Source organism: Macaca fascicularis, chromosome 5 (genome assembly GCF_037993035.2).
Source record: "Macaca fascicularis isolate 582-1 chromosome 5, T2T-MFA8v1.1".
NCBI lineage: Eukaryota > Metazoa > Chordata > Mammalia > Primates > Cercopithecidae > Macaca > Macaca fascicularis.
This window is the reverse complement of record NC_088379.1, coordinates 13,585,734-13,598,172: the sequence shown is the minus strand read 5'-3', so window position 1 is coordinate 13,598,172 and position 12,439 is coordinate 13,585,734. Positions and strand designations below refer to the sequence as shown.

The window sequence follows — 12,439 nt, the reverse complement described above, 5'->3', positions numbered from 1 at the left end:
ACATTTTTGTGAATTGCTCAATAATAGCTTAAAGATGATGGGATTACCCTTTACAGTGCTCTGGAATAGCTGAAGATTGATTTGCTAGATGAATGAGAAACCTGCCAGTATTTGGAAATCAGAGTAACGAATCAACACACTGGCTGAGCGTCTCTAATATGCCAAGTCTGTTGTAGTTTCGAGTACCAGAAAGTGTGTTGATACTGTCCTTGCACAGCACAAACTCACATCCTAGTAGAAGAGCGATGCACATGTAAACAAGCAATTCTGAGCAACACATGCCATTTAAAAAGGAATGTACAAGGTGAGAGCATGAATTATTTCCTCTGGGTGTTGTCAGGAAAGCCTGATAATGAAGATGGAGACTAAATAGGATTTTAACCATGAACATTTATTTTAAGGTGGCAAAGGGTAAAATTGCATTCTATGTACAGGGAATGGTATTCCAAATATATGAGAATTATTTATTCAATCACATTTTTTTTTTTTTTTTTTTTAGACGGAGTCTGGGTCTGTTGCCCAGGCTGGAGTGCAGTGACATGATCTCGGCTCACTGCAAGCTCCGCCTCCCGGGTTCACGCCATTCTCCTGCCTCAGCCTCCTGAGTAGCTGGGACTACAGACACCCGCCACCACACCTGGCTAATTTTTTGTATTTTTTAGTACAGACGGGGTTTCCTTGTGTTAACCAGGATGGTCTCGAACTCCTGACCTCATGATCCACCTGCCTTGGCCTCCCAAAGTGCTGGGATTGCAATCACCATTTTTAAATATCTAACTATGTTTCAGGAACTGGGTTTGCAAGTAGGATAAAAAAAAAAGATTTTACCATTATGGCAGAATGATTAGTGAGAAGTAATCCAACAATTAAAATTCTGTGTCAGTATTACAGAGAGGGAGAAAAAAGTAATTTGAAGTTTTTAAATAGAAGAGTCTTGAAAAAGCATGACAGTGTCATGGCAGGTGACTGGAGAGATGGACAGTGGCCAGAGAATAGAGACTTTGCATCCCACAATGAGGGTTAACAACTCCATCCTGAGGATACTAGGAATCTACCAAAGGCTTCTGATTTGGGAAATATTACATCTATTCCTCATAGAGAAAGAGGTCTAAAATAGCATGGACAATAGACAAAGGACTGTAAAGTTCAGAGGTAAGAACAGTTAAGACAATTGGTCTGGAGGAGATGAGTCTTAAAGGGTGTGTAAACACCTGATAAGGGAAATTACATTTGGGTAAATTAAACACAAATTGTGTTCCTGAGCCAGGCAGTCATTAAGGAAAGCAGTTGAGACCAGAATTTGGTTCAGTCATGTGATTATTCAACATCTCTTCGTTGAGTTTGAGTTATGTGAAAAGTACTCTTCTGGGCTGGAAAGGTAGAAGAGTTAAGATGCTGCCTCTATTCTGGAGGAGCTTTTGGTTACCTGAAAAGATAATCAAGAACTCAGCTAAATGTGACCATTCCATGAGTACATGCTATGTATGGTGTTTTGTGGTGAATTTTTATTAGTTCTCACAATATTCCCATGAAGCTGGCATTGTGATTACCTATGCTATCCATGTGTGAAGTCACGATGTTCAGAAAGTCAGAGTTAGGGACTGCTTGATAGAAAATCCTAAACCTCACCCACTGCCCGTGAATGCTTCCCAGGTAATTATGGCACCAGATAATCAAGGTGGCAAAGCTGCATAGAGTTCAATGGGAACCAAAAATAATGGGGGGATAAAAACATGGCCAGGACACTGTGAGGTTAATTTTTGGAATGACTCAAAGGCCTGCAAGATGATAGAGTCATTTCTGAACCTGTAAAAAATAATGACTTGGCACAAAACATTAAACCAAAGCAAATACCATCTCTTGAAACTAGATTGTTGGTGTTCTCCCAAGCCTCAAAGACCAGGACGAAAGAAGACAGTGTTGAAAGTTTTTGAGGAAATTGCATAGAAAGGTGAGAAGGAGTCTTTTTTTTTTTTGGCCTTTAATTATAAGGAAAGGCAGAAAGTAAATCAAAATATTGAATTAAAAGATCACAAAGGAAAAAGAAATCAATAGTACCACCCAAAACACTAAAAATAAAATATCTTAGTTCATTTTGTGCTACTATAGCAAAATACCTGGTACTGCATTATTTACGGCGAATATACATTCATTGACTCACAGTTCTGGAGGCTGGGAAGTCTAAGAACAAGGTGCCAGCATCTGTCAAGGGCCTTGTTGGTGCATCATCACATGGTAGAAGGTAAGAGGGCGAGGGTGGACGAAACTAGCCCTTTTATAAAGTTGCCAATCCCACCCAGGAAAGCAGAGCCCTGATGAGCTAATTACCTCTTAAAATCTCACTTCTTAATACTGTTACAATGGAAATTAAATTTCAACATGAGTTTTAGAGGGGATAAACATTCCAACCATATCACAAAGCAAACCACCAAATACAATAACAAGAAGCACCAGGAGCTTAAAGTTAGCAGGCATCAAATCACAAGTCTATAAACTTCACACAGTGAAACTTTCCAGTAATGAATTCCATAAACTTCTAACTTCGTGGGAATTCTCCCCCCTCTCCTCCTCCCACCTTATTAAACACTAGATTGGAGTTTTACAGGCTTTGCAGTAAATGCAAGTCCTTGTAGTACTCCTGGTACTCATTGAAGAGTTTCAGTTGTCATTATTTTACAGTTAATAGATGAAGTTGAGCAGGAGAGGGAAGAAGAGGGAAGAATTTGATTTATAGCAGCTGTTATTCCAGAGTGTCCTTGACAATCTGCTTTAGGATGCTCCTCAAATCACCACAGAAACATCTGCCAAACACTACTTCAGGGCAAAAACTCAGTTGGTTTTATGTGTGGCTGAATCAATGGCCTATTTCCCTAAACTGTAAAGTGAGTTCAGAGTTTGCTAGAAACTTAAGAAAAATAAAATAGGAAGCTCATTTGATGGCTGGTTGCATAAAACCCAGCACCTGCTGCTTGCAATTTTTTTTTAATGCCTGGTTAAGGGAAAATGTCAAGGGCTTTTCAAATTTGCATCAATTTGAATAAAACCATTGTTATACAGCTTGCAGAAAGTCAAAACACTTTGGGAGAAGTTAGAACAGATTTTTTTTTTTTCCTTCAAGAGATTGGCATAAAAGCAAAACCTTGGAGATCTTAATCTGAATTAATCTAGCAAGAACTGCCCAAGCCTAAATATGCCAATTAAACTCATGTTCCAGAAGATAAAGTATTTGCTGAATTATAATATATAATTTCATAGATAAGGGTATCTTTCCCCGTCATAAATATTTTATCAGGAAGGAAAAACATACAAGCTTATACTACTGATAAAGCCATGAATATCAAGGAAAAGTGATATTTTTACTTGTTTTTCAAGAAAAGGGAGATTATTTTGATTGAAAATCAAAGTGCCATGCTATGTTTTCCAGCAAAGAGAATGCTATATATCTGCCAACAAAAACAAAATTTAAAAAATTGAGCATTATAGTTACAAATAGATGTAATGTAAACAGTTAAATTAGAAAAAAAAAATGTAGGCCAGGTATAGTGTCTCACGCCTGTAATCCCAGCACTTTGGGAGACCAAGGCTGGTGAATCACAGGTCAAGAGATTGAGACCATCCTGGCCAACATGGTGAAAACCCATCTCTACTAAAAACACAGAATTTAGCTGGGCATGGTAGCACACATCTGTAGTCCCAGCTACTCAGGAGGCTGAGGCAGGAGAATCACTTGAACCCGGGAGGCGGAGGTTGCAGTGAACTGAGATTGCACCACCGCACTCTAGCCTGGCAACAGAGCAAGACTCTGTCTCAAAAAAAAAAAAAAAAAAAAAAAGATGGGAAAAACATTCCAAAAATTTGATGTCTTTGCTCACACTAATAAGCCCCAAGTGGAGAACCAGAATGCAAACTCAGGCCCAGTTGATGTCAATTATTTTTGTGGTTGTCATGTGTAAGAGCACTTCAGAGCACATGGTGTGCCTCTTTGGAAAGGAAAACCAGAGCGGAAGCATGAATTTTGTTTGGAGTGTCCCACAGGGAAATGAATTTGAAACACTACAATTCTGGGGTTTTATAGGTTTCTAGAATCCTTTTCTGTGATAAGGGCATCTTTGTTTTTGTGAGAAGAAATATCCAACCCTTATCAGTTGATAGGGCTGAGATTAAGGACCTTTTCTTTATCTGTTTAAGACTGATGCAGGAACAGAGCAAATGTGGACAGGAGAGCAGGGTTGACCAGATGTTCCAGTGAGAGAGCTAGTGACAACAAAGGGAAGATGAAGTTGGTGTGGGTGCTGTACATTGTCCACTTGACAGATGTTTGTTGAGTGCCTGCCATTTTCTAGGCAATGTCTTAGGCACCAGGACACAACACATGCAGCAGGGAATTAAGCCATAGTGTAAAAGGAGCAGAAGTTTTGGTGGTAGGCAAGTCCCAGCACAGTCACTAACCAGCTAAGTGGCCTTTGGGCACATGACTTTACCCGAGATGGCACCACCGCACTCCAGCCTGGCAACAGAGTGAGACTCCATCTAAAAAAAAACTAACATTTATTTTTGTCCCTATGAAAGATAAATAAATTGAACCCCAAAAAATAACATTCTGAAGTATCTCTAATTGCCATTGGCTTGATAATTAAGGCTCAAGCAGATTTATGTGGTCTTGAGTACTCTGAGATAATCATCATGGTGGGAAAGCTTTCCATGAGTAGACTTTGCACTCCTAGCCTTCATGAAGTGTTCAATAATGTAAACAGCATTAAATTAGGAAATTGATATTGACAAAGGAGATTAGTAATGCATAATTAATTTTTTCCAGGGGTTAAGACTCTTTTTCTTTGTGTAATAGACATAAGTCATTTAAAAAATACCTAACTCAAAAAGCTGAATTTTTACTTCTTCCATCTTGGGTCATTAAATTTGTCTGCTAATCGGTCCTACTAATTAATGACTATGAGCTATTAATGTGAATGAATTGACTCTTAAGTTACTCATTAAAATGACTAAGGTTTTCTGAAACTTTTTTGATGGGCTGCTTGGTTATCTGTTCCTAAGGAGATAAGGATGTAATGAAACCCTCTGGAACCACATCTGGGCCACTGTGCTAGGCTGTGAAGCTCCCACTTGCAGGATTAGGTAGGCTAACTGCTCAGTCTTACAGCCAGAGAGCCCTATTTCATAAGGAAGATGGTGAGAATGGGAGGAATTGCTACACCCTTGTCATCTTACTGTTTCTGCCTGTACTGACAGAGCAGTAACCCAGGCTTTGAGACTCTTCCTAACCCGTGGAATAACAGGACTAGGGAAGGTTCCAGGGAAGCACAGTCAGAACCCTAAGACCACTTTGTGCTGGGCCCTAGGAACCCTTTTATCCATCATGAACCACCACTTTTCCAGCACTAACACATTATTGATTGTCTTCCATGTTCCAGGCACTATGCCAAAAGCTGTGAATTAATTACCTCCTTTATGCTGACAAAAATTCTATGAAGTAGATACCATCACTATCTCCATTTAAACTGAGAAAACCAAGGCACAGAGTTGTTAAGTAGTTTTTCCCAGCATGGGACAGAGCCAGGATTTTAGTACAGGCAGCATGATCTCACAGCCCTTACTTTTAATTACCACACTACACCTTACTGACTTTCTGGCGTATATTAGATGCAAATTGATGTTTGGAAAAACATCTCTAAAGTCCAGAACCAAAAGTGGTTTGTTACATTGTTTTTCTATTTGATTTTTTAAAAACTTTAATTATCATATAGTATGCAGAATTCACAATTATGTGGAATATTAGATTAACCAGAACACACAATAGCAAATCTATCTCCCATGGCACAACAAATGTTAAATATCAGAAAGAGCCATCACCATCACTTTTCATCCTTAGTTTTAGTTCTGATCCTGAAGCAAAGTAATTTATTTCAAATCTGGCTTTCCTACTCTTCTGCAGTGTGAGCCCTTGGTGATGTGAACCCCAGGTGTGCCCCTGACTCCTCCATAACTCCAAGTTATACTTTCTATTTGTTTTTCTCTCTTCCACCCTGGTTTTCGAAGGTTCAGACCACAACTTAGTATTCTTTTCATCGATTCCCAGTACCTAAGATAGTGCCTGGCCCAAGAAAGCAATATTGATTCTGAGAAAATTAACGAGTGAGAGAGTCTCAGTTTCGACTTCTATTTATTAGTATGATAATATTCTCATTAACTATCTTGCAGGGATGTTATGAAGCTTGAATGAGATAATGCACAGAAAACTGTATAGAATTAAAATGTGGTAGAAAACAATATTTTTTTTTCTCATGGGATTACTCATAATCATTCTCATCCATAAGTGAACTTGACTTTTCGGAGAGAATCACCCCCTAGGAAAATGATTATTAGAAAAAAATTTTCCAAAGCCAATTTAAAAACTTGATTATTCCTGCCTTCACTTCAATAAATCTAGTTTTGGTTATGAAAGGAAGAAATAAAGAACGCTTGGTTTCAGAGGTGCTAGGCAAGGCAAAATGTATAGAAGCAGAAGAAATACAGTCTTCAAAGTCATCATTTGAAGAAAGATGCTAGAGCTACAATCCAGAGTGGGTTATATGAAGCACCTGCTATACCAAGGGCTCCATCGTAGGCACTTGCACGTAAAATCTCACTAAAACTGTAAAGTCATGTAAGATAAAATATGCCAATTTTATATAGAAAGGAAATGGAGGCTAAGAGAAGTTAACAACTCACTGAAGTCCACACAACTACGAGGTAAGAGAATTAGGATTTAATCTCTACCTGTATGACTCAAAAAAACTTAGCACTTTCCACTCTGTCACAGGGCTTACTAACGACAGCAAACACCCGCTTTCACCCAAAACACCCTCTACTCTCATTTTCCACAAAGCCCAGTGGTGTGGCCAACAGTCTCTGGAAGCAAGTGTGACTGTGTTGATGAGTGAATTAAAAGTATCCCCCTGCAAGTCATAAAAATCCAACCCTAATAAGCTTATACATTAAAAAAAATTATTCATTGGTATTAGGGTACCCCATAGAATAGCTCTAAGCTGATGGAAAGACAAGAAAACAGATGGATATAACAAAAATCCAGAACAAAGGACTTTAGAGCTGCTTCTGCATTTCCTAATCCTGCTTGTTATTCTCTGTATGCCGGCTTCAATCCAGACAGGACCATAGACAGCTCCCAACCACTAGCCGCTGCTAAGGACACTAAATGGGCAACTTTGCTAAGAAAATGGAAGAAAATAAACCGTTCTGCTGTACAGGAGGAAGACTCACATAGGTCACTAGACACAGATACCCCAGTCGCTCCTGGAATCCCTGTGTATTGGTATTCAACAGGGCCAGGAGAGGAGACGGGGAGGCATATCTGGAGAGAAGTGCCTCCAAGATGCAGAACATGTTGAAGTCCAGATGCTTCAAGTGTCATTTCTTTTTCTTCTACTGAATTTTTTTTTTTTTTTTTTTTTTTTTTTTTTGAGACGGAGTCTTACTCTGTCGCCGAGGCTGGAGTGCAGTGGCCCGATCTCAGCTCACTGCAAGCTCCGCCTCCCGGGTTTACCCCGTTCTCCTGCCTCAGCCTCCCCAGTAGCTGGGACTACAGGCGCCCGCCACCTCGCCCGGCTAGTTTTTTTGTATTTTTTAGTAAAGAGGGGGTTTCACCATGTTAGCCAGGGTGGTCTCGATCTCTTGACCTTGTGATCCGCCCATCTCGGTCTCCCAAAGTGCTGGGATTACAGGCTTGAGCCACTGCGCCCGGCCGATATTTTTTTCTCCTACCAAAAATGTTGGCGCTTGACAAACTTTCACTAGCATTTTTGCTTAGCTAGTAATGTAACAATACGTTTAAAATTCTACGTTATGTCCATGAAGTCAGCATTTAATTAAGAGCTACCTGATTTGGACTCATCCAGGAAAAAGGAACTGTGCAGGTTCAGGGTAAAACACAAGGTAGCGTGATCAGAATCTTAAAGTTTACATGTTCTATTGAAAACGGGGGATTTCTGGATTTATAACATCTCATTAGCTATAGAAACAAATCCTACATAAAAGGCTCCCCAGTAATATCTCAAAATGGTATCTTTAACATGAATTCTTTGTAATTCTTATGTTAGTCACATTGGGTTACTTGTTAAAGCTGCAAACATGAATCTACTGAATCAGGTTGTATATGAGTTGTGTCTGAAACCTGGAGTTCATCAAGCTGCTCATATGATTTTTATAAACAAAATAGTTTGGGAATTTCTGACCTATTATAGCAACTGCTCAAATATGTCCTCAGGCACCTACATCCTTTGCTGGTGATGGTATACACTGGCCCAGCCTTTCTTAGAAGTAACTTTACTACATATGTCAATATCCTTAAGATGTTTATCATCTTTATTCTTAACAATTTGACTTGTGGAAATCTCTCCTAAGGAAATATTATGAAATATAGAAAAAATAAATCTCTAAGTACAGAGAATAGTCATTAATTTATATTATGAGGAGAAAAAATATCCTAAGACAATAAAATGAGAAGAGTTATGTAAATTTTGTTTATCTACTTCAGTGTAATGTTATTTAGATATTAAAATAGATGTTTGTGAAAAGTGAATTGTTACTTGAAAAAATGCTGAAATAATCATGTTAAATCAGAAAAAAATAGCATGCAAGCATATTTTATAACTTTTTAAAGTAGGTTTATACCGGAAAAGACCAGAAAAAAAAAACATATTGAAATGATAATGATAGTTCACTGGATTATGAACAGTTTTTTCTTCTCTCTGCATTTCTTTTTTTTTTTTTGGGACGGAGTCTCGCTCTGTCGCCCGGGCTGGAGTGCAGTGGCCGGATCTCAGCTCACTGCAAGCTCCGCCTCCCGGGTTTACGCCATTCTCCTGCCTCAGCCTCCCAAGTAACTGGGACTACAGGCGCCCGCCATCTCGCCCGGCTAGTTTTTGTATTTTTTAGTAGAGACGGGGTTTCACCGTGTTCGCCAGGATGGTCTCGATCTTCTGACCTCGTGATCCACCCGTCTCGGCCTCCCAAAGTGCTGGGATTACAGGCTTGAGCCACCGCGCCCGGCCTTCTCTCTGCATTTCTTTGCTTTTAAAATATTGCATAATAAGCAAATATTACTCTCATAATAAATATTTAAACAAAAAATATTTTACTACATTCAATAGAATTTTTATCACCTAGAAAGAAATGTGGAAAAGAAAAAAACTACCCCATTTCCTGCCTGTCTTTGGGCCTATGAGTGTAGAGAAACCGCAACACCATTACCTGGCTCCCATGGTAAGCCCTTCCTTATCTTTCCCTGTGTTATCTGGTGACTGGGTCCCTAGATACCCCTGCCCTGGATAGCTTTCTCTGCTTTTCCTCCTCTTCCTCAAGGCTGCAGTCTTGCCTTAGCATCCCAAGAGAAAAAGCTGATAGTCCTGATATCTACTCCCCTACGTTACTGTATTTGTACCTCTGCCCACACAGTTCACAGTTCACAAACCTAGTGTTTCAGATTTGTTTAGAATAATGTAGACATCCATGTAGTTCTTTCTAATGTATGTAACAACACGTGGTGAATAAAAGAATAACTTGGAAGCTGTTTGTCTTTTTATAGGTATAATCGTTGAGGTTTTTTTACCCTTCATTCTCCATCATCCTCTATATCACGTTTCCTATGAAATATTGTAGTCCTTTCTTTATAGCCTCTGATCCTGTTAGTTTTCATAATATACCTCCCTGTGTATTATGATTAATTTATGTATTTTTTAACCTCACATTGCATTAGGTTGAATCTGTCATACTCCTCAGATTATTGTTGATTCCATTGATAAATACAATCTGGCTGTATTTATATTTATTTATTACATTTTATCATTCTCCAGTTTTTTTTTTTTTTTTTTTTTTTACTTTAAGTTCTGGGATACATGTGCAGAACATGCAGATTTGTTACATAGTTATACATGTGCCATGGTGGTTTGCTGCACCCATCAACCCATCATCTAGATTTTAAGTCCCGCATGTATTAGGTATTTGTCCTGATGTTCTCCCTCCCCTTGCCCCCCACACCCTAACAGGCCCCAGTGTGTGATGTTTCCCTCCCTGTGTCCATGTGTTCTCATTGTTCAGCTCCCACTTATGAGTGAGAACATGCAGTGTTTGGTTTTCTGTTCCTGTGTTAGTTTGCTGAGCGTCGTTGTCCATTCTTATTCTTATCTCCTTATTTTACAAAACCAACCATTCTAGTCTTATTTTACTTCTGTCCTTTCATGTGTATGGGTTCTTACGGATTGTGGATATTGTTGTTGTTATGTTTAACATTTAACTTACATTATATGATAGTGATCTATAGACCTTATTTTGTTCTTTTTTCCATTTTCTTTTCTTTTCCTTTTAAGACAGAGTCTCACTCTGTTGCCCAGGCTGAAGTACAATGGTATGATCTCAGCTCACTGCAACCTCTGCCTCCCGGGTTCAAGCAATTCTCCTACCTCAGCCTCCCGAGTAACTGCGACTATAGGTGTGTACCACCATGCCCGGCTAACTGTTGCATTTTTAGTAGAGACAGGGTCTCATCATGTTGGCCAGGCTGGTCTCAAACTCCTGACCCCAGGTGATCCTCCCGCCTCAGCCTCCCAAAGTGCTGGGATTACAGGCATGAGCCACCAGGTCCAGCCCTTTTTGCCATTTTCTTACAGGGCACTAAGTTTTGAAAATGTAGTCATGTTGCTATGAATACCTCCAGCATGTTGCTTCTGAGTGCTATACAGTATTCCAGGGTGTGTAGCATACATGGTTTATTTACTATTCCCCCAATCATCAGAACCTATGATGGCTGCAACCCCAACAGTTATTTGTGGTGTTTGTTTGTTTTCAGACGGAGTTTCACTCTTGTCCTCCAGGCTGGAGTGCAGTGGCGCGATCTCGGCACACTATAACCTTCGCCTCCCTGGTTCAAGCTATTCTCCTGCCTCAGCCTCCTGAGTAGCTGGGACTACAATCGCCCATCATCACGCCCGCTAATTTTTATATTTTTAGTAGAGACGGGGTTTCACCATATTGGCCAGGCAGGTCCGAAACTCCTGACCTTGTTATCCACCTGCCTTGGCCTCCCAAAGTGCTGGGATTACAGGCATAAGGCACTGTGCCCAGCCAGTTATTTGTTTTAAAAATGCTTGTGGTAAGATACGTACTCTGCAAGTTTTTTGTTTAACATTACTGGAAATAAAAGCTGAAAACATGTATTAATTTAGGTAATTATCTCCTATAATTACCTAAAAGTAGTAAGTACTCTCTGTTCTCTGATTGGACATAAATTAAGTTGAACCTTGGATCAAACTATTTCTTTGTTTTAAGGAAAATTTTTTAAAAACATAGGCCTTTTAGTTATTTAAAAAAAAAAAAAAAGTTGCCAGATTTTCACCTTTTGGGGAGGATAAGGCAAGGAAAATGAGACCAAAACTTAAAACTACAAAGTGTGTGCCTTTCCATCATATATATTGAATATACTTTTTGCAGAACTCAGACTTTGGAAACCAAGTTGCTTCTTTGCACCAAAGGCTTATTGTGTGTGTGTGTGTGTGTGTGTGTGTGTGTGTGTGTGTGTGTGTGTGTGTGATTTTAGATTAATCTAAGCTTGTAATTTCTCTTGTGCATTGTAGTAGTGTATTTGTTATTTTTCTTTGAGAAGTTGTTTGCAGTCAATGTAGAGCTAAGATGTCAGTAAAGACCTGTAGGCGTGGATGTCATTCATAAATTCAACATAAATTTATTAAGAACTTACTATGTCCCATGCATTAATTTAAGGACTGGTTTTATGGCAAATAAAAAAAAAAGAAAGCTCCTGCTTTCATTAAGCTTATAGTTTTTGTTATACCATGAAAGACTGAGGAAAAAAATAGCACCTTCTCTTCATGCTCCTCTAAATAGATGTGGCCATTGATTTTTCATGTCTAGTATTATCATTTATGAAGCCATTCATTTTGAATAGACTAAGTGCCTTGGTGGGAAGAAATGTGGCATTACATAAACACCTCAATAGAAATAAACATATTTGAGAGTCATGTTATTTTAAAACAAAGGAATTATGTGTAAGAATGAGTGGTTGGGCTAATTAAATATGGTGAATTAAAGACATCTGTGGCCACTTTCCTCCTTGACATTTCTCAAAATAATTTTTAAAAAAATTAAAAATGAGAATACTATCTCCTGTTTAATAGCACAAGACACTAACCACAACTACAGATCACAAACTACAAATGATACCTGAAGGAAAGCATGTTAAAATGGGGGACAATGAGAGACTTTTCAAACATATGGGTAGGAGTATATTTCTCTGAAATAAATGCGATAGTGTGGAAAGACGCCTCCAATGATCTTTTAATTAGCATGCAAGATAAAGATGTATAAGAAGGCTGAATGGATAGAAGAGACCACAGAGAAGCTTGCGAAATGAAGC

The 12,439-nt window shown here is 38.9% G+C and overlaps 1 long non-coding RNA gene across 1 annotated transcript; it reads left to right on the top strand.

Moving 5' to 3' along the window:
- The first annotated feature begins 9,865 nt into the window (after positions 1-9,865).
- Positions 9,866-12,117, top strand: LOC141410281 (uncharacterized). Its single transcript, XR_012434681.1, has 2 exons — positions 9,866-10,501; positions 10,859-12,117. It is a non-coding gene; the product is annotated as an uncharacterized lncRNA (long non-coding RNA).
- Positions 12,118-12,439: the final 322 nt, after the last annotated feature.